This window comes from Jaculus jaculus, chromosome 13, assembly GCF_020740685.1.
Source record: "Jaculus jaculus isolate mJacJac1 chromosome 13, mJacJac1.mat.Y.cur, whole genome shotgun sequence".
Taxonomy (NCBI): Eukaryota; Metazoa; Chordata; class Mammalia; order Rodentia; family Dipodidae; genus Jaculus; species Jaculus jaculus.
In genome coordinates, this window is record NC_059114.1 from 42,902,276 (window position 1) to 42,928,919 (window position 26,644).

Below are 26,644 nucleotides of genomic sequence, written 5' to 3' on the forward strand. Positions count from 1 at the left end.
TCACAGAATTACAAGTCGGACAATTAAGCACCATTCACAACCCTCTCCCCTTTATTCATCCATTGCCAGGGAAACCAAGGCACCGCTCAGCATCCGCCCGGCATAACCCCAGCACTTCAAAGCCAGGCGCGTTCACTTCTGAGAACAGTGGGGCGACCACAGGAAGCAAGCTGCAGAAGGGAGCAACCGGCTGGATGAGTCCCACAGGAATCCCTCGGAAATATCTTCCATTCACAAAGACGCTGCGAATTTTCCATTGCAAATATTTAATATCGAAGTGGGTTCTCTCTTCCGCCTCTGTCAGCGGAGCGCTCAAAATAATTTTAATATTAGCCTAAGCCAAGGAAAATTAGGAAAATAAATCTGCAACATTTCCTTCCCCTTCTCCTATTCTCTCCCTGTCCAAAACATATCACAAAGCCAAAATTTAATCGTTTGAAATTTTCAGCATTTCAACAGTAGAGGAGTCACTTTATAAACAGATGACATGGCTCACAAGCTAGCCCTGCTATTTATACGTCTTAGGGTTCGAGGCAAATCAGCTGCTCTCCGAGCCTCAGCTTTCGGATCCTTTCCTCCTTGGCTAACTGGGAATACAGTCATAGTATGTGTGAAGCATGCCTGGAGGCTCCCCAGCTCAGCATCTATCTGTCCCATTCCCAACTGTGATGTAGATGGGTCTGGGCACAGCTGAGCCAGTGGTGTGAGTGGGCACCAGTGGGCCAAGAAGAAAACATCTGTAGCCCAAGTGGAGTGAGCAGATTTGGCCTCTCCCTTGGAAAGTCAAGATGGAAGCAAAGATGCATATAAAATTAAGAGAATCCATCAAAAACCAAGTTGAACTGCACTGGGTCAGCAGATCTGCCATCCTGGTTCTCATGGCTGCTACTCGCCAAGTCAGCATTCAGGACACATTACAGCCCTAGACTTCCTAGTACAACCCAGGCCCTGTCTGGCATTTTCTTTTCTTCCCTTCCCTTTTCTTTCTTTCCTCCCTAAACTGAGCAATGCCAAACTTCCAGTCTTGTGGAGTTGATAGTCTGGGAGGAAATAAAAGGGATAGTGAGACAAGAATGGCTAGAGATATGCAGGCTGCCCCAGAAAGGCACGTGTGACTTGAAAGCTTTCTTTCTCTCTCTCCCTCCCTCACTCTCTTTATCCCCCCCATCCCTTCTTCTCTCCCTCCCTCCCTCCTTCCCTCCCTTTCTCCCCCTCCATTCCTCTCCCTTTCTCCCTTCTCTTTCCTTACCTCCTTTTCCCCCCTCTATTCCTCTCTCCCCATCCCTCTTCCTCCCTTCCTCTCCCTCCCTCCTTCTCTCCTTCCCTCCCTTTCTCCCCTTCCATTCCTCTCTCTCCCTCCCTCTTTCTCTCCTTCCCTCTCCTCCTCTCCCTTGCCTCTCTCTTTTTTCTCTCTTTCTCCCTCCTTCCCCCTCCCATTCCCCTCCAACACACACAAAGGTCTCTTGCAAATTTATTATCTTTAGGGTGAAAATCAGAAGCAACAAGCAACAAAAAAGGGGGGTAACACTGTGCGCACGCGCACGCACACACACACACACACACACACACGCTGGGGGGAGGGGAGGGGAAGGGAGGAGGGAGAAAGGGATTCTCTGGTAACAGTGGGCTCACATCCTCACATGGCATAGCCACAATCACCTTGATTTGAAAGTAGATGCCCCTTAAGTGAGCACAATCTTCATAGTTTACCATAGTTTCCTACCCCAGACATCTAACAACCAAAAAACACAATAAGATGTGTGATCATCCAACAAGTCTGTTCTTAAAGATAGTATCAGCTGGATATAGGTATGCATGCCTGTAATTCCAGCATTTGAGAAGCTGCAGGAGATGGATTACCATGAGTTCAGGGCCAGCCTAGTTTCATAGCCAAAGTGGCCTTGGATACAAAGAGAGACTGTCTCAAAAAAAAAAAAAAGTTGGGCATGGTGGTACACGCCTTTAATCCCAGCACTGGGGAGGCAGAGGGAGGAGGATCGTGAGTTCGACCCTGAGACTACATAGTGAATTCTAGCAGTCATTTGTGCTTTTAGGACAATGAGGAGTGATGGGGACTGTGGTTAACTAGAGAGTGAAGGTTTCAGAAAGCCACCTATCTAATTTGCAGCATTTGAGTCTCTCACCTCTGATCATAGCTGCTGCTGCCTGGTTCTCATAGAATGGTGAGGAAGACAGGCTAGAGGACACTGCACTTGGATTCTGGTTTAAGGCCACCCAAGGGTGATCTTCTCCTCTACACTGTACCCTCTGCATTCCCACCCAGCTCCTGAGCAATCTACCTGCTAATTCTAAACTGTAATTCAAAAGGTTGTCCAACTGAACACTCCAGGAATGTGGGGACCCAGCAGTGCATTTGCCTGGCAGCATTTGGAAATAAATACACTCTAAGTGGACCAGGGCTTGAGCTGAGGCTGGCTCGGGGCTTCAGTGATGTTCTTTCACAGCCACATCCTAACAGAGCTGAGAAGGGAAAGGCTGACCATAGTACTTCCTCTGGCTGAGGTTTGGCTCACAACAGATAAATGAAACATGCCCCTTACTCCTCCCCAACATGGAGAACGGGTGCTAAGCTAGTGGGAGATATCACCCAAAAAGAAGGTGACTCCTTGAGCCTGCTCTGAAGGTAGGTGGTGGCGTGTTTCAGGTGTCCTGGGTTCTATTGTTCCTTCTCTCTGCACTCACTCTCATGCATCCCATCTCCCTACATTCTCTGACACTGGCCAGAAAGGGTTGGCAACAGACTAGCTTGTGCTCACTGTAAGGAGGTCCGTGTTTTCCATAAGGTACAGAAGCCACCCTCCCCCCCAACACCTGCTGCCCCAGGCACATGTTTCCAGAGCTTTCATGGATAACTAGTTCTCTAGAAAGCCCTACTGTAGAATGGAACAAGAGGTGCTGATCCTGGAGAAGCAGGAAGAATGGCACATTCTAGTTCTGAGAGAGGGCAGCTGTGGCTCGCGGGCAGAGGAGGAGGAAAGGACACAGAAGCCACGTGTCCATGAGGAGGCCCCTGCTGAGCGTCTTTGCACACTGTGACTGCTCCAACCACTGGGACTCTGGATCCCTCAGCTCCATGCACAGGAAGCACTCAGTCGGGACAGGCTGCACGCCTTGCAAGTACAGTGAGGAGGACATCCTCTTGGCCTGCGTAGCACCCCTAAGTCCAGAACTACCAGATGAAGGCGACTTTAATGATAGTGTGACCTACCCCTGGGGACGGCCTTCTGCCAGCCAGGATTCTTCTCTCCTGTCTGTTTCTGAACCTGAGCATCCTAGCAGCCCTCATGCCCCTGAAGGATATCCCAGATCCAGATGGCTGCTCAAAGACCAAAGGGCACGCGGCCTCCCCAGAAAGAGGCAGACGCCGCTCTGGGCCCGCTGACCTGCTTCCCGCTCAGTTTCTGACTGTGGCCCAAAGCTGTAGGAAGGTGGGTGACTCTTCAGGAGGAGACCCCGGGGAGAAAAGATGGGAGGCAGCAGCTCCACTGTGCCCTGCCTCCACCTCAGGATTTCCAGACATCACCCGCAACCAAATCAGGAACTGCCCAGGAGGCAGTGGGACTTCAGGGATGTGATGCGGCCACTGACAAGGGGAGCAACCCACAGTAAGCAAGGGAGTAAAAGATGTCTCCACCAGCCCCTCAGGAAGACCGAGTCCATGCCTCACAAGTTAGTCAGGTGTGGCTCCAAACACAAACACCAACTAGGAACTTTAAATCACCAGTAAATTCCTTCAAAGGCTACCCTGGATTTATGATATCCTTTTGAATATGAGGAAGAGATTCCATTTGACAGTCCACAGGGGTACTTCAAATGGGATTTGGTCATCTTCTTAAAGCATAGATGTTTCTTAATACTCCCCTTTATCCACCCTCCAGGGACTTCCCATCACACCTAAAATTCCGTAAAAGCCACGATGAGACCTCTGACAAGGATCTTCCTCCCACCCTGTATGCACCATTTCTACAGGTCATCCTGGCCATTTCAGTTCTTCAGTCAGACCAAACACGCAGCCTCTGGACCCTTGCCTGGAACGCCGTCATGCTGCTACCCTGCCTCCTTCTGGTTCTTTCTCTCTGGGCCATAGTGCTTCACAGAAAGCACTTCCTTAGTGAGCTCATCGAAAGTAACGAGAACCTCCCACTGCGCCGCTTGATCTGAGGCTCAATTTCACTGGGGTTTTTGCTTGTTTGTTTTTCTTGTGTTTGTTGTTGGTGTTGGTTGGTTGGTTTTTCAAGGTAGGGTCTCCCTCTGGTGCAGTCTGACCTGGAATTCACTCTGTAGTCTCAGGGTGGCCTCGAACTCACAGTGATCCTCCTACCTCTGCCTTCTGAGTGCTGGGATTAAAGGCATGAGCCACCATGCCTGGCTCCTATTTTACTTTTTACAACAGATGCTTGTCCAACTGGGAATTCTCTTCCATCCCTCGCACTAGTTTCCACTTTTCTGTAATTTATTTAGCTACCCTGAGACTTTTTTCCTAGACTTTGAGCACCAAAAGAAAAAGAGTGAACATGCCTTGATTCTGACATGTCTGTGCAGCACAGTGCCTAGCATGATCCAACACACCTGCTCAAAAGCCTGCAAATGACTGTTCAGGTCAACTCAAGTGTCAATTTACAAGCCAGGAATGGTGGTGAAGGCATATTATCAGCACTCAGAAGGCTGAGGCAGAAAAATCACAAGTTCAAGGCAAGTCTGAGTTACACAGCGAGACCTTGTCTCAAAAAAAAAAAAAGAAAAAGGAAAGGAAGGGAGGGAGAGATGGAGAAAGGAAAGGGAAGAAAGGGAGGGAAGAAGGAAAGGAGCAAAAATCAAAAATCAAATTGTGAAGGAAAAAGGAGAATAGCCTAGGGAATCCTTTCCAGTTAAATGACAAAAGAGACACGACAGCACATAATATGTAGCCTTGATTGGCCTGGATCAAAAACAAAAAGCACAAAAGGCATGATGGAGACCAGAGGAGAACGCTTACCATGGGCTGCACATTTTGAAGAGCATGAAGTCCATGCCATCTTTCCCAAGTGCAGTGCTCCACTCGACCGGACAGGAGACTGCAAAGACACTCGTTAATGGTGTCATGTCTACAGCTCACGCTCAGCAGAAACACAGTACATCCATACACACCCATGTACGGCACTGTTCTTACAATCATTATGAAGGTCTTTAATTTTTCCCACTAAGGTGAGCCCTCAGTGGAGTGGGGGCAAGGAGGAGGAAAATGATGGTACCAAAACATGTGTCCATACAAAGTTCCTACTTAATTAAAAAAAAGATAGAGAAAGTGAAGTATAAATAAAAGATGAATAAATGGTATAGTACTCTCATTTTTGGCTGAAATGAGTTCTTTACAAATCATATGGAGCTGGACAAGATGACATATGCCTTTAATCCCAGCACTCAGGAGGCAGAGGTAGGAGGATTGCTGAGTCTGAGGTTACTCTGAGACTACCCAGTGAATTCCAGGTGAGCCTAGGCTAGAGTGAAAACAAACAAAATCACATGGATATTCTCTGGCTGAGCCAAGGCTGTGCTCTGAAATATCCAAACTCCCAGATCTTTTCAAATTTCCACCACGTAACTTTGAATGGCAGTCCTCTTACAAGTCACTTCTGGGACCCTGAAATGAGTTATTGGCTGACTAAGCATCAGCTTTAAAAATCTAAACCTGTTGGGCAATGTTAATTTGACATTCATCTTTTACATTTTATTTCTGTGTGTGTGTGTGTGTGTACGCGCATGCATGTGTGGGCATGCCAGGTTCTCTTGCCGCTGTGAACAAACACCAGATGCTTACAACCCCTTTTGCACTTGGCTTTGGATGGTGTTGGGGAACTGAACATAGGCCAGCAAGGTTTGCAAGCAAGCACCATTAACCTACTGCTAAAGGTGTTCCTCCTCACTTCCACACCCGTCCCCTGAGACAGTCAAACAGCCCCGACCCATGCCCCTCCCAGTGAGAATGCGACAGCTGTTAGTGAGGAGGAGCCAGGGACCTTCAGGACAGAGGGGATGGCTGCGTAGGAAAGAGAGCACTACAGTTTTAATATTCTATTTGTTAAAATTCTCAAGTGTACGCTTTGCTGGGGGCCTAACTCAGAGGTAGATCGCTTGTCTAGCAAGCTCAAGGCCCTGGGCTTAGTTTTCGTAGAAAAACAAACAAAAACTTTCCTTTTTCTTTTCAAACGAGAACCTTTGGAACCTATGAAATTACATAATAAAACTCTTATGTATTCTATCAGTCCAAACCTGGACTCTTCTTCCTCTAGGAAGCCTTCCCTGACTCATGTAGGAGCCCTTCTTCTGAACACCTATATTCCTGTTATCTTTTCAATTAAAAATGAAGCCTTGGGCTAAAGAGATTGCTTGGTGGTTAAGGTACTTGCCTGCAAAGCCCACATAAAGTACCCACGTAAAGCCAGATGCACAAAATGGTTCATGCATCTGGACTTGTTTGTAGTGGCTGGAGGCCCTGGTGTGCTCATTCTCTTTTTCTGCTTGAAAATAAATTAATAGTTAGATAATTAAGGCCCAATATGCTGATTTGCATTGCATGCTTGCTTGCTTGTCTGTCTCCATCACTGAGGCATACCCTCTATGGGGCAGGAAATGAGGGCTCAGCCCACTACTGCTCACAGAGGACACAGCTAACATACAGCACTGCAGGAATTCATTGAAACAGCTGACCCGATCCTGTTCCTACCAAAGTCACCCGACCCCCCCCATTCCCCACAGCATGCACGCGCACACACGCGCGCGCGTATTGGGGAAACCAGGACGGAGCTTGGGCTTGCTAGTCTGGTATTCTACCCCTGTGCTCCTCCACAGCTCCCAAACCTTACACAGCTGCTGGAGAGGGCAGGTGGCTCTAGTGACAAAAGGCTGCTCTAGTGAAACTTCTCTTCTGCCTGTTGTTCCAGGTGTCCTGTGTCACATCCCCTTTGGGACAGGAAGTGTTCTGTGTCACTGTTTTCTCCTCTTGTTCTGGAATCAAAGGCTTGACTAGGGCGTTTCTGAGTGAAGATCAGGGGGCCTGGTCCCAGCTACCCACCACCTGTCAGAGCAGCAACTTGGCCCTCCTGCCAAGGGGGAACAATATGCTTTTTATTAAATAATAACGGAATCTGCACTGCTCACTCTATCAGGCCTGCAGCTCAGGGATCAGCTTTAAAATCTCACCTGGGTGGGATGAGAAAATGGGTCTCACAGGCAGCAGGAGGGACAGAGGTTTTCAGAAAGCACAATTGTTTGGATCCTGGATTTGATTGTGAACAGTTTTGTCTGTTTTGCTGTTGTTACTTTGGTGGTGTTGGGAATTGAGCCCGGGTCTTCATACATGCTGGGCAAAGAGACCTCCCCAGGAGGACTCCAAGCAGGAACTGTACCCAAACCCTATTGGTATCCTGGATGGCAGGTGTGATTTTACATGAGAAAAAAAAAATGTGGCTTAAGGCAGAAAAGCCAGGATGGATTCCTAGCTCCTCCCCTCCAGCAGCGTGCTCAGGCATTTTTACCTCTTGGAGCCGCCATTCCTTTCTCTGAAGATGGTGAGCTCCCTTATCTGTAAGGACATAGCCCAATATCGTTGGTAGACACTTAATATCACAGTTAATTTCTAATTCTATATACACTACTCCTTCCTTTCTCTATCTACACACCCAGGATAAAGTTTAATTTATAAATCAAGGCAAAATAACAGATTAACAATGATAACTAAAAAAATAGAACAATTCTAACAATGTACCATGTCATAAGTGATCAAAAATGTACTGATCATTATTTTCTAGAATTTTCCACTTAATATTTTTGTACTGAAGCTAACAGCAGGTTAGTGAACCTGGGCAAGCAAACTTGTGGTTAAAGAAGAACTTTACCAAGCACACAGTCAGTCAATGATGCTTATGATGCAAACAGGACTAAACTTTAAGCACCAAGTGCTGTGACACAATACTGGAATGCAGGAAAACCATTCCCTGGGACAGAGGGAGGAACAGGAGGACCAGCCAGGAGATTGCAGACGTCACTAAGGAAGCAGCACACACTCAGTCACTGGAGTTCAAAATGCACTTAGTCAAGAGCATCAGGCTTGGTCTATCGAGCAAGGCAGACCCAGAGTAGGGGGCAGACACTGCTTCTCATCTTTTGCATGCCCATCCCTCATACCTGGAACCCAGGCTTTCAAAACTAAGTGATGCCAGAGTGAGTAGGACCTGAGGCATGGTCTCACTGAAGCTCTCATGACCCCACAATGAACACCATAACCCCACTGAGGAGAGCCCCTGGGGTAACAGGGACAGGGGTAAGGGGAGAAAGAAGATAACCTGTTACATATATAATTCATTTGTTTTCAAGGCAGGGTCTCACTGTAGCTCAGGCCGACCTGGAATGTAGTATGTAGTCTCAGGCTGGCCTGGAACTCAAGGTGACCCTCCTACCTTTGCCTTCTGAGTGCTGGGATTAAAGGCATGAACCAACATACTGTCTCTAAAATTAACTTAAATCTTAAAAGTAAATACATAAATAGATAACAGAATATAACTACAAAAAAAGGACATGATGTGGTGCTGCTCTTCTGCAAGGGTCCAGTGGAGTGGAGGCGACAGCTGCACGTTTCTGCCTCTCTGCCTTTTCTCATATGCATGCTGGCCGACACCAGCGACCCAGCACAGCGCAGCCCCAAACCCTCTTTAAAATTCTAGACAGGGGCCCTCTCTGTAGTCGAGGCTGGTCCTGAACCTAGGATAATCCTCCTGCCTCAGCCTTCTGAGTGCTGAGATTACAGGTATGACTCAGTCTTCCATGTATTTTGTTTTTGTGGAATTATTTTTTTCAAGCTCACTCTTCCAAAGCCCTGTATCTATGTAGGGACCACCCCAAAGAGCAGTCCCCCCCCCACCAGCAATTCTTCATCTCCTACCTCTGGGCTTAAGTGTCACCATTTCAAGTGGGCCTTGCTTGACCCTCTGTAGGCTTCTCCTTGCTTCTCCGTCACTGTGTCCCTTACTGCAGGTGCCCACAGTGCAGGTACCTGGGAGAGTGTCACATCTTGATGGCCTGATTCCATGGACCATCAGCATCATGAGGGCAGGGCCCTTGTCTACTGGGTGCTCCCAGTGCTTGCAACAAAGTGCTCAGTGGATGCTATGGACCGAGTACCACGTAAGTGAGTGGACAACCTAATCAACCAAAGGAAGGAAGGAAGAACTGAAATCATGGAGAAGATGTGGCCCAAGGCTTCTTAGCATTGAGAGACACATAAGCAATCATAGTAGCAGTTTTGGGAAGCTGTTTAAATATTTTTATTTATTTGGAAGGAGAGAAGGGAGAATGGGCACACCAAGGCCCCTAGCTACCACACACTCCAGGCGCATGCAGCGCTTTGTGTTTACATAGGTACTGGAGAATTGAACCTGGGTTCTTAGGCTTTGCACGCAAGTACCTTAACTGCCAAGCCATCTCTACAGACCACCCAGTGAGAAATTTTGAGACTAATCTTCATGATCATAAATCCACATGGGTTTTCTGTTGTTTGTAAAGTATGTATTTGGCTAGAGAGATGGCTTAGTGGTTAGGGTGCTTGCCTGCAGAGCCTAAGGATCCAGGTTCTATTCCCCAGTACCAACGTTAGCCAGATGTACAAGGTGGCACATGTGTCTAGAGTTGGTTTGCACTGGCTAGGGGCTCTGGTGTGCCCACTTTCTCTCTCAAATAAATAAAGTGTGTACATATATGTGTATGATGTAAGGGCATATGCCATTGCACATGTGCAGAAGTCTGAGGACAACCTCAGGGAAATGACCTCTCCTCTATCCTGCAGGGGACAGGGTCTTATTGTTATTTTGTTTTTATCACTTTGCTTCATATGTGCCACTCTAGCTGGCTGGGCAAGCTTCCAGATTCTCCTGGCTCACAATGCCATAGACGTGTTGGGATCACATGATGTGTATACCACTTTGCATCTAGCTTTACCTGGGTGCTGGGGAACTGAACTCAGGCCAGCAGGCTTTGACTGTCACCTTTACCTTAAAGGCACTTTAAGTAGTGCCTTTAACTGCTGATCCATCTACCCAGCCCCAGAAATCCATGTTTTTTGCCTGTTTAAAAAAGTAACAGAGAGTGCTTTAACAAATTCATCCGTTCTGGCAGAGTGCACAAACCTCAACTTTGTCTTCCATACAGGCGGTCCTTGGGGCAGACCATGGCGCTCACCAGGCCTCAGAGGAAGGCTGGACAGGCAAATATTGCCATTCTTGTTCGCAACCTTTCACCCAACAACAGGGCTAGAAGGGCCTAGACTTCCCAGAGATTCCTGGGGGAATGAGCTCACTGAACTACTATGCCTCAGATGAGCGCCAAACCTCTAAGTACATGCCATCCAAACTCAGGGCTCTGCTCCACCATGCAGAAGGGAGGCCATGGTGCAAAAATGGGGGGTGCGGCCCCCACAAAGAGAAGAAATCAGGCCCCAAACACAGCTACCAAAAAAAGGGGGGAGAGAAGCTTCTCTTTTCAGATGGCAGTGACCTCTAGGATGACTCAAAAGGCACCATAGTGCTGAGAAGTGACAGAGGAGTGCTCAGCACTGCAATATCTCTATCACACCTTCCAAGGCTCAGGGTCCATTGCGGAAGAGGTGGAAGAAAGAATGCAAGAGCCAAAAGAAGGCTAGGACTCCTTACACTGCACTCTTCTAGAAACAAAATGGCCTGGATATGCATTATGTCCCAGTGCCCAACACTACCCACACAAGACCATGATAATAGGAGGAAAAAATGATGACATTAAAACAAAAGAAAGACTGATTGGGAAGGGAGCGGATATGCTAGAGAGTGGAGTTGTGAAGGGCAAAGTGAGGCGGGAGGGAATTATCATGGTTTATTGTCTATAATTATGGAAGTCATCACTAATAAAAATAAAAAAACCTTCAGCCTTAAAAAAGGCATTCAGAGCCAGGTGTGGTGGCACACACCTTTAATCCCAGCACTTGGGAGGCAGAGGTAGGAGGACCACTGTAAATTTAAGATCAGCCTGTGACTACAGAGAGATGCTGGTCAACCTAAAGTAGAGTGAAACCCTACATTAACAAAAATAATGAAAAACACCTTGAAGGTATTAAATCCTATATTTGTGACAATAAATAAAAAATTTAAAAACACTACACTACACTGTGAAGGATGAATGCATGTGACGCTTCCCCTCAGCCTGAGGACAAGGTTTATGCAGAGAAGCATGGGAGGGGAGTGATTATTAAAACAGGGGCAGCCGGGCGTGGTGGCGCACGCCTTTAATCCCAGCACTCGGGAGGCAGAGGTAGGAGGATCGCTGAGAGTTCGAGCCCACCCTGAGACTACAGAGTGAATTTCAGGTCAGCCTGAGCCAGAGTGAGACCCTACCTTGAAAACAAAAAAACAAAAAAACAGGGCCAAGAGCACAGGGGTGGGAACACCCCCGCTCACACTCCAGCCATCACACCACCACTGTGGAGGAAAAGAAAGAGTACCACCTTCACAGCACCGCCCTGGAAGGAGGACATGAGGGAGCAATAAAGGACACGGGGGGGGGGGGGGTAGAGGAAAAAAGTAATATTGTCTTGGAGTAAAATTATTCTGTAGAGATATACCTCACTGCAAGCTGTTCTCTCTGTTCTAGAGAAATCTCTTCCCGGCACATGTATGTTTCTGTGGCAGTTAAGAGCAGATTTTCTGAGCTTTTCTCTTTCTTTCCCCCATTTTCTTGTGGCCCTCTCACCTCCTGGGTTCCAAGAGCTAGCGTCCTGAGGGCATTTCCTAGTGGGAAGCCGGGCAAGGAGGGAACTGACACAGTCATTAGGTGACATAAGCTTGTTGACAAGCAGCCAACTCGGTCCCTTGAACATGCAACTGAAAAGCCAGCCTTTCCCTCAAACCAGGTCACCTCCGAGGGCCGTGTGTGTCAGCTGGGAGCTCACCACAGACCCAGAATTAGGAAGCCAAGTGGTTAATGGTTTCCCTTGAGAACAAGCTGAGGTGGTCACACAGGAAGATGAACACCGGAGGGGAGTTTGGCGTGGGAAACAGCCACGTGCAAGAGGAAATCTCGAAGCAAGCTGTGGAAACGTGGCTGTCAAGGTGTGGGCGGTCTGAGGATGCAGAGCCTGTGCCATTCCCATGCCATCTGCCATTCCGCTCTCACACATTCACTTCTCTTGGCTTGATAAGTCTGTGTCTTCATTAAGCTGAAGTAGGATTCTATTTTGTTGGTCTCTTCATTTTAACTGAGCACTTTGCCAGACCCAAAGCTGACATTAATAAATGTCTAGAGACTGTGTGGTTGTGTAAAAAAAAATATATATATATATATGTGTGTGTGTGTGTGTGTGTGTGTGTGTATACATATATATACACACACATATATATGCATACATACATGCATATACATATATACATACACACACACACACATCACCTAACAGTGCATCTGTCGAGTACATGGTTCTGAAGTCAGTCATATTTGAATTGAACACTCCGCTCCATTTCCTGTTGGCTGTATTGATTTGTACTTTGGTAAGTCTGCTAGGCTTTGCAAGCTCAGCCTCCTTATGTGTAGCATAAGGTTCCTGTGAGGATGCCGAGAGGACTGACATGTGATGATGGCACAGAGTCAAAGCTCAGTGACTGTGGCTGCACTGGCAGAACGGCTCAGTGGATAAAGCACTTGCCATTCAAGTTTAGATTACCAGAGCCCGTATAAATGCTGAGCACTCACTCTCGTGTCTACAATCCCAGTGCACCTAATGGCGAGATGGTAAGTGAACTGCCGGAGGGTCTCCCCGAAGCCTGGCAAATGCCAGCATCCGCACTTGTCCTCTGACCTCCACACGTGCACCGTGACATACATGTACACGCAGCCCAAAATAAAGAACTGTGAGTTGTTACTATGCTTCAATTCCTGCTATTATTGTGAGTGGTCACAGGCTATTACCCAGCCTTGAGGTTTCCTGGGACCCTGCAAGTACATCTGAGTTTTGCTCTTAACAGACTCCCTGAAAAGGACTCGCTCACGGTGCCCAAGCTGTGCCAGGAAGACTTATAGGCTCCCCTCTGGACGGGTGATAGACTGGCACGACACAATTGGTTTCATCAAGGCCTTTTACATCTACCGTCCCCCCAGTAATCCTCAGTAATAGTGGAATTTATGCCAGTGAATAAGTGAATGGGCTGTAATTGTTGAGCGCCTACATGAACAGTTCTCTGAATGTTTTCTCTAGAACATTTGTTTACAGGTTATACCTGTCATTCTTAGTCAACACATGATAGGGAATGGGAGAAAGCCCTTGATGGTCAAATGTGTTTGGAATACTATGTCTTACCATTTCTCTTCTCAGATTTTAAAATATATTCATAACCATCAGGGGTCTTGGGAAAGGGGTCATGGGACAGAGCATTCTCTCGGTGCGCTGAGTCAGGGGGCTCTGCTTTTGAGCCCCATACTACAGACCAGTGTCACAGAACAAGCTTTGAGAAGTGGCCCACTATTCAGAGGATATGCGACATCAGCGTCTAGGGACATCATTAATTTGTTGTCGTGTTGATTAGACATGATGATGCTATGGTGGGTGAGGAGGCTGGTGGGGAGGATTATGGGATAAAGGTCAGCTCATGCAGACACATTCTAGAAGCAACACAGAGCACTCGCGGCGGAAGAAGGTGGGCTACGAGGCATGGAAACAATAAAGAGCACAGGCCTGGAATCCCAGTGGAAGCAGGCAGGTAAGCTCAAGGTCTGCCTGGGACACAAAGTGAGTTCAAAGTCAACGTGGAAAACTTAGTGAGACGCTGTCAAAATAAAACATGGGGGCTGGTGAGATGGCTCTGAGGTTAAAGGCATTTGCTTTCCAAGCCAGATGCACATAGAACATGCGTCTGGAGTCCATTTGCAGTGGTAGGAGGCCCTGGAACACCCATTCTTTCATTCTCTCTCGCTCTTGCTGTGACTCTGTGTGTGTGTGTGTGTGTCTCTCTCTCAAATAAATTTAAAAATAATTTTTTAAAATCAAACTTACTTTAAAGGGCCTGGGGATATAGTTCAGTGGTAGATCATTTCCCTAGTATACATAAAGTCCTAGGTTCAATCCTCAGTACTGGAAAAAGGAAAAAAAAAAAAAAAAAGCAAAGAAAAGGAAAAGCTAATGCCATCTGTGGTGAGTGGTTCCTGACTCTAGCACTCAGGAGGTCAAGGCCAGAGGATCACTGGGTATCTGAGGCCACCCTATGCTACATAGTGAGCTCTGGTCCAGTATAGGATATAGAGGAAGACCTTGTCACCAAAAAAAAAAAAAAAAAAAAAAAAAAACCAGAAAAGATAAAGACCAGGAGCCAAGTGTGGTGGCACATGACTTTAATCCCAGCAGAGGTAGGAGTTCACTGTGAGTTCAAGGTCACCAAGAGTACTAAATGAATTCCAGGTCAGCTTGGGCTACAGTGAGACCCTAACTCAAAAATCAAATCAAAACAAACAAACCAAAAAGAAAGATCAGGACCATAATCTAATGCCAATGAAGAGAGGAAAAGGCATGTGTGTGTGGGGATCCTTTGTAACCATGTCTGAACTTCTAGATTATATCTTGCTTGAAGCCTGTCCCCCCACATGGTCTGGGCGGGGGGCTGGAGTGGCACGATAAGCAGGCTCTATGGGTCTTTAGAAGGAGGGAGGGTTTTAGGTCATCGCCTTGGGAGGAAGGGATTATAGGAGCTCGGCTCTTTTTTCTTCCCCTCTTCCTTCACTGCAAGCAGTTTGCTCTACCACACCTGCTCCACCACTGTCTTGTAGCATCTTCACTAGCGGCTCTAAGGACATGGGTTCTCTAATCATGCACCAGAACCTGAAGACGGGTACCTGGAAGGCTAAGGCAGGACGATCATAAATTTGAGGGCAGTGTGGGCTGCACAATGAGTTCATAGCAGCCTCAACTACATAGTGAGAAACTGTCTCAAAAAGAAACAGTCAAGAAGCCGGGGTGTGGTGGCGCACACCTTTAAGCCCAGCACTGAAGAAGCAGAGATAGGAGGATTGCTGTGAGTTCAAGGCCACCCTGAGACTACATAGTGAATTCCAGGTCAGCCTGAGCTAGTGAGACCCTACCTCAAAAAAAAAACCAAATAAGAAAAAGAAACAGTCAAGGCTAGAGAGATGGCTTAGTGGTTAAAAGCACATGCTTGCAAAGCCTGATGGCCCAAGTTCTATTCACCAGTATCACGTAAAGCCATATACACAAAGTGGTGCATTTATCTGGAGTTTGCAGTAGCAAGAGGCTCTGGTGAACCCATTCTCTCTTTCTCGTTCTCTCTCTAACCTTGCAAATAAATAAAAAATTTGTTTTTAGGGCTGGAGAGATGGCTCAGTGGCTAAGGTGTTTGCCTGCAAAGTCAAAGGACCCAGGTTCGACTCCCCAGGACCCACATAAGCCAGATGCACATGGGGGTACACGCGTCTGGAGTGCCTTTGCAGTGGCTGGAGGCCCTGGCACACCCATTTTCACTCTCTCTATTTCTTCTTCCTCTTTCCGTCTCAAATAAATAAATAAAATATATAAAAAAATTGTTTTTAGAGTCAAAATAAGTGCTTTCTAAGTCTAAGATGTCAGGTATCTTGTAACAGTGACAAAAAGCTAACTAATACAGAAATCACCTATTCCTTTTAACTAATTCTTTAAAAAAAAAAAAAAGCAAGGAAGGAAGAAAAAGAAATAAAGTCTGTATAGATGGCTCAGCAGTTAAAGTGTTCAATTCCAGAGCCTGCTTGCCTGGGGTCGACTCCCACACTACCCACACAAGCTAGATGCAAAAAGTGGTGCAGGTACCTAATGTCTGCTTGCAGTGGCAACGGCCCTGGAGTGCCTGTGATTCAATTCAAAAGAAATTTTTTTTAAATACAGAGAGCATGTCATCCCTGAGGGGCCATGCTAATCTTCTCTGTATTGACCCAGTTCTACTATTTGTGCTGCTAAAGCGAGCCCTTTTGTTTTTAATTGTTTTATTTGAGAAAGAATAGGCACAACAGGGCCTTCAGCCCCTGCAAATGAACTCCAGAATCATGCGTCACCTTGTACATCAGGCTTACATGGGTCCTGGGGAATCGAACCTGGGTTCTTAGGTTTCACAGGCAAGCACATTAACTACTAAGCTACTTCTCCAGACCCACAAGTATTTTTTTTTTTTTTTAAATTTCTGCAACATTAAGTTCCTGCCTATATTCCCGGTACTTGAGAAGCTTCTGAAGTAAGATTATAGCAAACTGGAGGCCATCCTGGGCGACACAGAAACATTGTCTCCAAAAAAAATATGCAGCATACAAATTCTAAACCAATATTACTATCAAGTACACGAACATTTCTGAAAATGTGGCACTTAAAAAAATTTGTAGGCAGCTGTCGGAGGATCGCCATGAGTTCGAGGCCACCCTGAGAGTACACAGTGAATTCCAGGTCAGCCTGGACCAGAGAGATCCTACCTCGAAAAGCCAAAAAATAAAAAAAAATAAAAAAATAAAATCTGTGTGTGTATATGCTTATAAGCACACATGCTATGGTGGGCAACTGTGGGAAGTCTGCGCTCCACCTTTTTTGCAACAAGGTCTCTTGCCACTGCAAATGAACCGCCAGACTGAAAAAGAACATCAGACCAGCTGGCCTGTGGGCTTCATAGTCTCCGGGCTCTGCCTCTCATTGTCATGTGTTTTGTTGTTGTTACTAGTTTTCTGTTTAGTTGGTTGGTTGGTTGGTTTTACAAGGTAGGGTCTCTTAGTCCAGACTGCCCTGGAATTCACTATGTAGTATCAGGGTGGCCTTCTATCTCGACCTCCCAAGTGCTGGGACTAAAGGCATGTTCTACCACACCTGGCCTCCCATTGTCGTGCTGAAGGTGAAACAGCCGTTAACAGGCAGCCAGGGACTGAAGCCCAAAGAGGGAACAAAGAGACACCATTCTGTCCATCCTGGCAAAATGAGAACTTGTGTCAGATCCTGTCCTTTCCAAGATGGCTGCCTGGGCAGGGACTTCCTGCTTCTTCCTCAGCTCAGCCTCTCTGGGTCAGTCCCCCAAGCCCATGTACCAATCAGATCTCAGCCCTTCCTGGGTCAGCCTTCACCCTGTGTATACAAACCAATCAGGTCTCTTCTTACACATCAGCGTCTGATAGCAAGGCTCACCCTAATTGGATGTTTGATGTATAAAGGTTACCCACATGGGCCAGCTCACTCTCCTTGTGAGCTTGCCTGCCTGACCACGTATCTGAATCTGTCTTTCCTCTACCCAGGAGAGAGCACTTCTGTCAGCCTGAATATTTTTCACTTGCCTTCTGTGTCATGCTTTGGGGTGCTTTCTCATTTTGATTGTATGCATGATTTTTCATTGATCTCTGAGTCCTTCACTAGTTTTTGTTGTTATTGTTGTTTTGAGGTAGGGTCTCTCTGTAGCTCAGGCTGACCTATAATTCACTATGTCGAATCAGGGTGGCCTGGAACTCACAGCAATCCTCCTACCTCTGCCTCCCAAATGCGGGATTAAAGACAAGCACCGCCATACCGGCTCCTTCACTATTTCTTAACCCTCTCTGGTCTTTTGTGTGAAGGGGACCTTTTGGTTCTTATGTTTTGCCTTCCACGTGTGGAGATGTGTGTGTCCTTCAGAGCCTTTCTGCTTCCAGAGATTTCTCCTTGATGGATATTCCCTCCGTCTTGCCTCTCCTTTCTTAGCAAGAAGCAGAACTACCTTTTGGCTTGAGTCTTTCAGTTAGCCTCCTCCTCCCTGGATTTTAATTCTGCCTACAATAAACCTCATAATTCATGTGTTGCTTTCCTTAAATAAACTTGATAATTCATAATTTGTCCTTCTGCAGTCCATTATACCAACTCTTGTTAAAATAGAGTAAGGGCCCAAAGGTTGAGGTTTATAGGCATGGGGTGTCCCTCCTAAAGCCTCCAAATATTGCATTAATAGGTATTCTAGGATCACAGATGCATGCACTACTTGGCATCTGGCTTTACATAGGTGAACCTGGGCCAGCAGGCATTGCAAGCAAGCATCTTTAACTGCTAAGCCATCTCCCCAGCCCAAATGTAGCACTTTTAGAAAGAGCTGAAAGAAGCCTCAGGTCAAATGAAAGAAAGATTTGTCACCCTTTCTGCTGTCCTATGACTTGAGTTGAACTTGTATATATTTCAGTGTGCCAAGTTTACAGAGACACAGAAAACTGGGAGAAACTTGTCAGGATGACAAAAAAGTACCCCAAACCATGTTCTATGGAGAATTACCTTAAAGAAACCAGGCAGATAAACAGATATGAGACACAAAAGCCTGGGAGAAGCTCTCCTTCCAGACAGACTTCATTCCACGGGGACATCAACGCTTCTTCAAGACTCCCCTGAACGGACTGAAAACTATGGGAACTCCCCAAGAAAACATACATGCAAAGCAAACTACAAATATTTTCAAAGATTGCTGCTCCTCCTCAACTACTACTAAAACCTATTCACAGGTATCTTCCACAGAAAACCAAGGAGAAGGACAAGTGCTGACTGTCAGCCAAAGAAATGAAGTAGGATCAAGATGGATACCACAGAGAAGCAGTGTCCACTCATAGAAGAAGCCCTGCCCATCTTCCCTGCCACCTGGAAACAAAGGGATGCCTGGCCAGGGAGCACCTTCACACTCAAAACCTAGCCAGGCATTTTCTTGAGGAGAGATTTCTCTCTCTCTCACACACACACACACACCCCACCCACTGTCATGTAACCCAAGGCTTTTTAGGACTTTACGAATTAAAATGTAAAACATTTGTGTCAGATCCTGTCCTTTCCAAGATGGCTGCCAGCAACATTCCTGGGCAGGAACTTCCTGCTTCTTCCTCAGCTCAGCCTCTCTGGGTCAGTCCCCCAAGCCCATGTACCAATCAGATCTCAGCCCTTCCTGGGATTCTCCCAGGACCAGAAACATCAGCTTCACCTGGGAACCTGCTCCAAACGTGGTTGACTTGTAGGAATGCCAGTGTTAAAGAACCACTGCCCTAGATACCTAAGGTTCCCCAAGGGGAGAAAAATCAAGAATATTCCAGTCCCCCAGCAGCAAGTCTCCCACCTACACCTTCAGAGAGCACTTGTCATTTCTGGAAATCTGAATCTCAAGGTCATGGAAGTGAATGAAGCCTGCTCTAAAAACATATGTCACCTCTACCCAACTGCACAAGTAAGTTCTGTATCCTATCTAAAGTTGCTGATGGGCTGGGCAAATTCTTAATGGTTTAGTTGCCAATGAAGAACTGAGGGGGAAAAAGGAAAAACTATCTCCCTCTCTCTCTGTCTCTGTCTCTCTCTCTCTCAGGAGGTGACCACATGACCTTGCTTGACTTGATAATGTTCCACCGCTGAGCAGATCCCCAGCCCATGACCACAGGATTTAATAACAGAACTCATCTTGTACTCACATGTGCCATATACACTGTGAAGTGCTCTTTTATTCCTCTTATCTTACTTAATCCTCACGATGACCCTGTAGTATGACTGCTATCATTTCCTTCTCTCATTTTACAGATAAATCTGAAATTTGGCATATAAGTGACTTGCTCAAGCCCGTGTAGCTGGTAAATGAGGGCAACAGGTCTTATTGTCAAAGCTTAGGTTCTAGGCTAGCCCTACACCTCTCCTTTAGAGAAAACAACCTGGCTCCTAGTCTTTTCAGTAAGCAGTTAAGGCAATCTGAGGCTGTCAGGTTTCCACAGAGCTCATCCAGGTATCCAGGGATAGGGCCAGACTGCTGGCAAGCTCACTCAGATACAGGTGAGCCCAGGGCTCAGATCTCAGCCCTCTATTATGTTCTGTTCATTACACAGAAAGACTTCGAGGTCATGCTTTCAAACCCTGGCCCTTTCCTCATTATCTGCCCTAGCATCACCGTTCTCCCGAGTCCTGTATTGACTCGCTTTGCTTCTGGCTGCTGGCCCATCTCCATTAGATTCAAGGCATTTGAGCAAAGTACACAGCTATCCAGTTCTGACTGAACCAAATGGACTCACCATCCCTTCTCTGTAATTTGGGACAGAGTCAGAGAGGATTTAGAAGGTGTCATTGACTTGGAATTATAGTCCTTTGTTACCGAATGAATTTCCGGACCATGCTGAAGAGAGACGGGTACTCCCCCTCACACTGACACAAGCAGTCTTGTTCCCATCAAAGTATCCCTCTAATTGCACCGTGCACATTGGCTTGGAACTGCGCTGCTTCTCAAGGAGGAGCTGTATCCAAGCACAGTCGACTTCCCCTGGTGCTCCACAATGAAGCTTCACATGGAAATCATTCTCGGCTGGCACATTCTCACTCCTACCTACTGCCGTCAACTTTTAAAAAATCTCCTACAGCTATTAACCTCTTTGCACACCATTGCCTAACACACCCTGAGCAGGTCTCTTAAGACTGGCCTGTAGTTAGTCATCCTTGTTTGCATCGCAGCAGCCTAACACGCCGGCCTGCATGTGTGATGTGGATGAGCACAGAACGGATCAGTAACTAACACTGAGCTTTCCATACTGCCATGCACATCTGTTGCATGTCCAGAATGAAGTCACTATTCCAAATACAGAATTTATTTGGAGGGAGAGACTCACAGGGGGGTAGGGAGGGAAAACTCTAAGCATATTGAGATTCTGAAACAGATGGTGGTGTGTAAAAAAAAAAAAAAAACATAGCTTCAGCCTCATAAGACCTAACAATACAGTTTGCTCCCATGAGGTGGGACTTAGCCACTAATCCCCTCGGTACAGCTGGAAACACAAAAGCTTCTTAAAGTTCAGGGACCTCAACTCACCTGGTTAGACAATAAGCAAGCCAAACCCTCATTTCTCAGCTGCTCTTGTGATCACTTGCTCTGACTCCCAAACCGCTTACGAGGAATACCGGGGCTTTTTCAAATCAACTTGCCTGAGAATTGGGACGGAACAAAACCAAATCCCTAGTGATATTGACTAGGAAAAGTAAGGCATTTCCTAAACATATAAATTTATAAAGGCTCTGTAAATAAAATGAATTTTAGCTTCTACTATATGCTGATTCATTTTGTAAAACTGCACAGGAGCTGAGCATGGCAGTATATACCTGTAATCCCAGACCTCAGAAGTAGCAGGAGGATGATGAATTTGAGGGGCCAACTGGGTTGCATAGGAAGATCCTGGAGACTCTGAATCAAAAAGGACAAGAAAAAAAAAAAAAAAGAATCAAAACCAAGAAACCCAGCTGATCGTGTTCTCACTGGCCAGAACCTTCACAGGGCAGACACGAGCCCATGGGAGTCATCAGTTTGGCTTCTAGGCACATGCCTTTTTCAATACTGTAATTTCTTCTCCAATGGCCCATTTACCACTACAGTCTCTAATGGGGCCTCTAGCAAGGTCTCCCCAGACCGTACAACAGGAAAATAATGGAACACCTAAGCACAGCCCAAGGACGAGGCAAAGTTTACAGTCTCTTATTCTGTGTGGCCTGCTGCATGCCCCACTTCTTCTCCCAGTCCCAACACGGGGCTGAAATTACTCTCAGAAAGGAGCCCAAAGCTCTGCATGCTATTGTTCAATACAGACTACAGAACAGCAATGTGCTGCATGCTTCCAAATCCAGTGGAAAGGACTCTGAATGTTTTCAACACACACAAATGATAAGTGTTTGAGAAGATATGCATGTGTATCCTGTTGTAAATAGTAGACAAGGTACAAGTATTAAAATACCACATCAACCCGGGCATGGTGGCACACGCCTTTAATCCCAGCACTCAGGAGGCAGAGGTAGGAGGATTGCTGTGAGTTTGAGGCCACTCTGAGACTCCATAGTGAATTCCAGGTCAGCCTGGGCTAGAGTGAGACCCTACCTCGAAAACCAAAAAAATAAAAAATAATAATACCATATCACCCCACAAATACATACTTTTAAAATCAGTGCTGGGAATCAAATACAGGCCCTTGAACATGCTAAACTAAACATCCCGATCCAATATATACAATTTAAAAAATATATTATTATTTGCAAACAGAGAGAAGAGAGACAGAGAGAGAATGGGTGTACCAGGGCCTCCAGTTGCTGCAAACAAACTCCTAATGCATGTGCCACTTTGTGCATGTGTCTTTACATGGGTACTGGGGAGTCAAACTTAGGTTGTGAGGCTTTGTAGGCAAGCACCTTAACCACTAAGCAATCACTTCAGACAAATTTTTCTTTCTTTCTTTCCTTTTTTTTTTTTTTTTTTTTTTTGATGTAGTGTCTCACTGTAGCACAAGCCAACCTGGAATTCACTCTGGAGTCTCAGGCTGGCCTGAAACTCACAGAGATCCTCCTACTTCTGCTTCCTGAGTTCTGGGATTAAAGGTGTGCACCACCATGCCCTGCATCAATATATACAACTTGGTTATTATGTTCTTAAAAATAAATAATTTGGGCTGGAGAGATGGCTAAGCTATTAAGGCACTTGGATGCAAAGCCAAATGACCCAGGTTCAATTCCCCAGGACCCATGTATCTGGAGTTCATTTGCAGTGGCTAGAAGCCCTGGTATACCCATTCTCATTCTCTCTCTCAAATAAATAAAAATTAAAAAAAAAACAAATCAAAATAAAAATGACAAAATTTCTTTTTGAAATATAATTTTTAAAAGATCACTATTGGGGGAAATGTGCCTTATTACTTTATATTTATATCTCTAAATGTTATTATATAACTTGAACCCAGGGACTGAAAACTAACATGCCTATAGGAGCAGATCTGGGGTGTGGCTGTGTGATAGCACACTTGCCTAGTGTGCATGAGGTTCTGAGCTCAATCTCCCCAACCAAAAAGAAAAAGTGGGTACAAATGGACATGGGCACCTGGCCAAGTTGGCAAGGACTTGGTCAGAAATGAGAGGACTGTGGATGCTGAGGTATGCTGAGGAGCATTCCCACCAGGAGACTGACCTGATGTGGTCCCAGCCAAATGTGACCACAGGGGATGCTCCCTGTTGTCCTACATCCACAGTTTTCAAGAGCAGAAAGCTCTCATGTTTTGACATAAAAATCTCTCAATTTTAAAATGTAGGCCGAAAAAGATGAAAAGGAATTGAATGCAACAGTGAACAGCATGGATGCCAGAGGCCCACCAGCAGGCTTTTCAATCTGGTTCTGTATTTTTGTTTTCTTTTTGAAAATGACCTTGGACCCCTTGCTAAACCTTTTGATGTTTCTTTTTTCTCATCTGAAAAACTGAAATATGTCACCTCTGTCTTAGGGCTATTTTAAGCAATTAATGCTATATATAAATATATATGCATTGATATATGGGTAGAACAATGGCTGGCAGTGGCTTTTAACTATTACTATCATTACTTTTGCAAGGATCCTGTGGAACAAAAGAAATGCTTCTCCTCAGGGAGTGCCTGGAAGGCGACACTAGAACCTTAAATGTGCTGCCTTTCCTTTACATACTCATGAGTCACACACCTCTCTATGGCTGTGAAGACTGTGTCCACCTGCCACAGCTAGACCCATGTAGAATGCTAGGTATGACCACTCTTGATGATCGATCCATTGCTTCCTACTTCACACACACACATTGCTGGGCATGTTCAGCCACACAGGCAGAGCATCTCAGGGTGACTTCTCAGTCAGTAACTTTGTGTACAGAGATGTTCTGAGCACAAGGAGACCAGAGAAGAAAATTTGACTCTGGGATGTGAGTGCAGCGTAGAGTGAGTAGGCCAAATCCCTATTTCCTGCCTCCGCTAAGTTCCCTGATCTTGGTTCCCTGTGCCATACAGTGTGTGTGCAGTTGCTGCATTGAGTGAGTAGGCAGATCCCTGTTCCCGGTCCCCTCCCAGTTCTTTGGTCTTGTAGGTCCCATTATGCCTTGCTTGAGGAGGCCTGGCCACTGTGTGGGATGAGGAATCAGGTATTTTGCTCTGGTATCCTGACTGTCCACTGGGTACCAACATTCCTGTTCACCTGAGTCACAGAGTACACAGGCCAAAGGACAAAAACTTGATTCCTCCACAATAAAATAAAGAGTCTCCCTAAAATGGATAAACCACAATGCAAAAAGCCAATGAAAGTCAGAAACTGGAGAGATCTCCACCAAGGATGCCTAGTCCTACAATTGCAGTCGCTAATGAAATCATACAGAAATCAATAGAAATTCAATCACAAAATGAAAACACAACCAATGAGATCCTGATCAAAAGAATCATGGAACTGGAAGCAAACCATCAAAGAGCCAACAATCATATCAATGAAATTGAACATAGCCATCTCTTAGAGCATTCAGCTTTTGAAAGTAGGCTTAACTTGATGGAAGAAAACGGGAGAACCCTCAAAATATGTTTGAATGAACGATAAGCCAGGCATGGTGGCATACACCTTTAATCCCAGCACTCAGGAGGGAGGATCACTGAGAGTTCAAGGCCACCCTGAGACTTCATAGTGAATTCCAGGTCAACCTGGGTTAGAGTGAGACCCTAACTTGGGGGAAAAAAAAAATGAATGAATTTAAACTGAGTCAAGAAATGGAAGATCTCAACAACAAATTGATTAAGCTTAATAAAGACTTGATCAAAATGTAAGAATGAATTCCAGGAAGCATCAAGAAAATCAGAACTTGAACTGAAATCGTACCTCAAAAAAAGAGATGGACACAAGGCAAAATAACACAACAGAAAATAAAAATCAAATAGAACAAGTCGGGTGTGGTGGTGCACAACTTTAATCCCAGCACTTGGGAGGCAGAGGTTGGAGGATCCATGAGTTCAAGGCCACCCTAAGACTACATAGTTAATTCCAGGTTATCCTGAGCCAGAGTGAGACCCTACCTCAAAAACAAAACAAAAAACAAATAGAACTTATAAAAAGCTCTCTAGAATCCCTCAGCAACAGAGTTACTCATGTGGAAGACAGAACCTCTGACCTGGAAGACAAAACAGAAGAATTTACTGGGAGGCCAAAAATGTCACTAAGTTCAAAAAAATCAAGTGAACAGAATATGAGGGAACTGTGGGATACCCTAAAACGACCAAACACTGGATCATGGGTATACCAGAAGGAGAGGAAATCAAGATGAGATGCATTAAAGATCATATTCAACAAAATTATTGAAGAAAAATTTCTGAACCCCTCACAGGAGAGGCCCATCCAGATACAAGAAGCCCACAGAACACCAAACAGACAGAACCAAAGAAGAAACTCTCCAAAGCACATCATATTTAAAACTTTTTTTTAAAAAAAAGATTTTATTTGGGCTGGAGAGATGGCTTAGCTGTTAAGCACTTGCCTGTGAAGCCTAAGGACCCCGGTTCGAGGTTCGGTTCCCCAGGTCCCACGTTAGCCAGATGCACAAGGGGGCGCATGCGTCTGGAGTTCGTTTGCAGAGGCTGGAAGCCCTGGCGCGCCCATTCTCTCTCTCTCCCTCTATCTGTCTTTCTCTCTGTGTCTGTCACTCCCAAATAAATAAATAAATAAAAGATTTTATTTTTTATTTATTTGAAAGAGAGGGAGAGAATGGGCATGTTAGGGCCTCTAACCACTGCAAACTCCAGATGCATGTACCACCATGTGCTTCTGGCTTATGTGGGATCTGGAGAATCAAACCTGGGTCCTTAAGTTTCACAATCAAGCACTTTAACTGCTAAACCATCTCTCCAGCCCAGTTCAAACTCTTAACAATCAAAACAAAGAAAGAGTGTAAAAAGTAGCAAGAAACAACTCACTATGTACAAAGGCAATCCCATCAAATTTCTCAGTGGAAACACTGAAAGCCAGAAAGGACTGGAATGAAACACTTCAAAGTCTGAAAAACTATGGCTTCCAACCCAAGCTACTCTACCCAGCAAAAGTACCCCTCATACTAGATGGTAAAAGGAAAACTTTCCATGAAAAAAATCAACTCTATGATCATATGAACACAAAGTCAAACCTATAGAGAATACTTGAGGAAATACTCCACACAGAACAGTCAAATAGCCAATCTCAAGAGCCTACAAGAAGAAGAACACAATAACCAAAAATAGACCAGGCTCAATATAATGCAAAACACAAGAAAGCACCAAACCTCATAAAACACCTAATCATGGCAGGGATTAATTCAAACTCATATAACCTTAAATATTAATGGTCTTAACTCATCCATCAAAAGACACAAGTTATCAGGGTGGATCAAAAAAATGGACCTTTCTATCTGCTGTCTTCAAGAAACCCACCTCACCACTAAAGACAGACACCTCCTCAGGGTGAAAGGATGGAAAATGATATTCTAAGCAAATGGAAATCTTAAAAAAGCAGGTATTGCTATATTAGTATCTGATAAAATAGACTTGAAGCTAAAAATAATCAAAAAGGACAAAGAAGGACACTTCTTACTCATCAAGGGAATGATCCAACATGAGCACATCACAATCATAAATATATGTGTGCCAAACACAGGTGCACCACAGTTTATAAAACAAAATACACTTGACAACAAAGCAAACACCAACACCATCATGGAGACTTCAATATTCCTCTCCTAAATTAAAAACCTAACTGTCCACCTAAAGGCACTGGAAAAACAAGAAGAATCCAACTCGAAGAGCGCCAGATGGAAGAAATAATCA

The 26,644-nt window shown here is 45.4% G+C and overlaps 1 long non-coding RNA gene and 1 other non-coding gene across 2 annotated transcripts in view; both read right to left on the reverse strand.

Annotated features, from left to right (window-relative positions):
* The window catches only part of LOC123454228, a 228,561-nt gene that overhangs the window by 185,642 nt on the left and 16,275 nt on the right, over window positions 1-26,644 (reverse strand). The gene's annotated exons all lie outside the window — the stretch shown is intronic.
* On the reverse strand, window positions 15,911-16,015 carry LOC123454337. Its single transcript, XR_006633312.1, has one exon. It is a non-coding gene; the product is annotated as a U6 spliceosomal RNA (small nuclear RNA).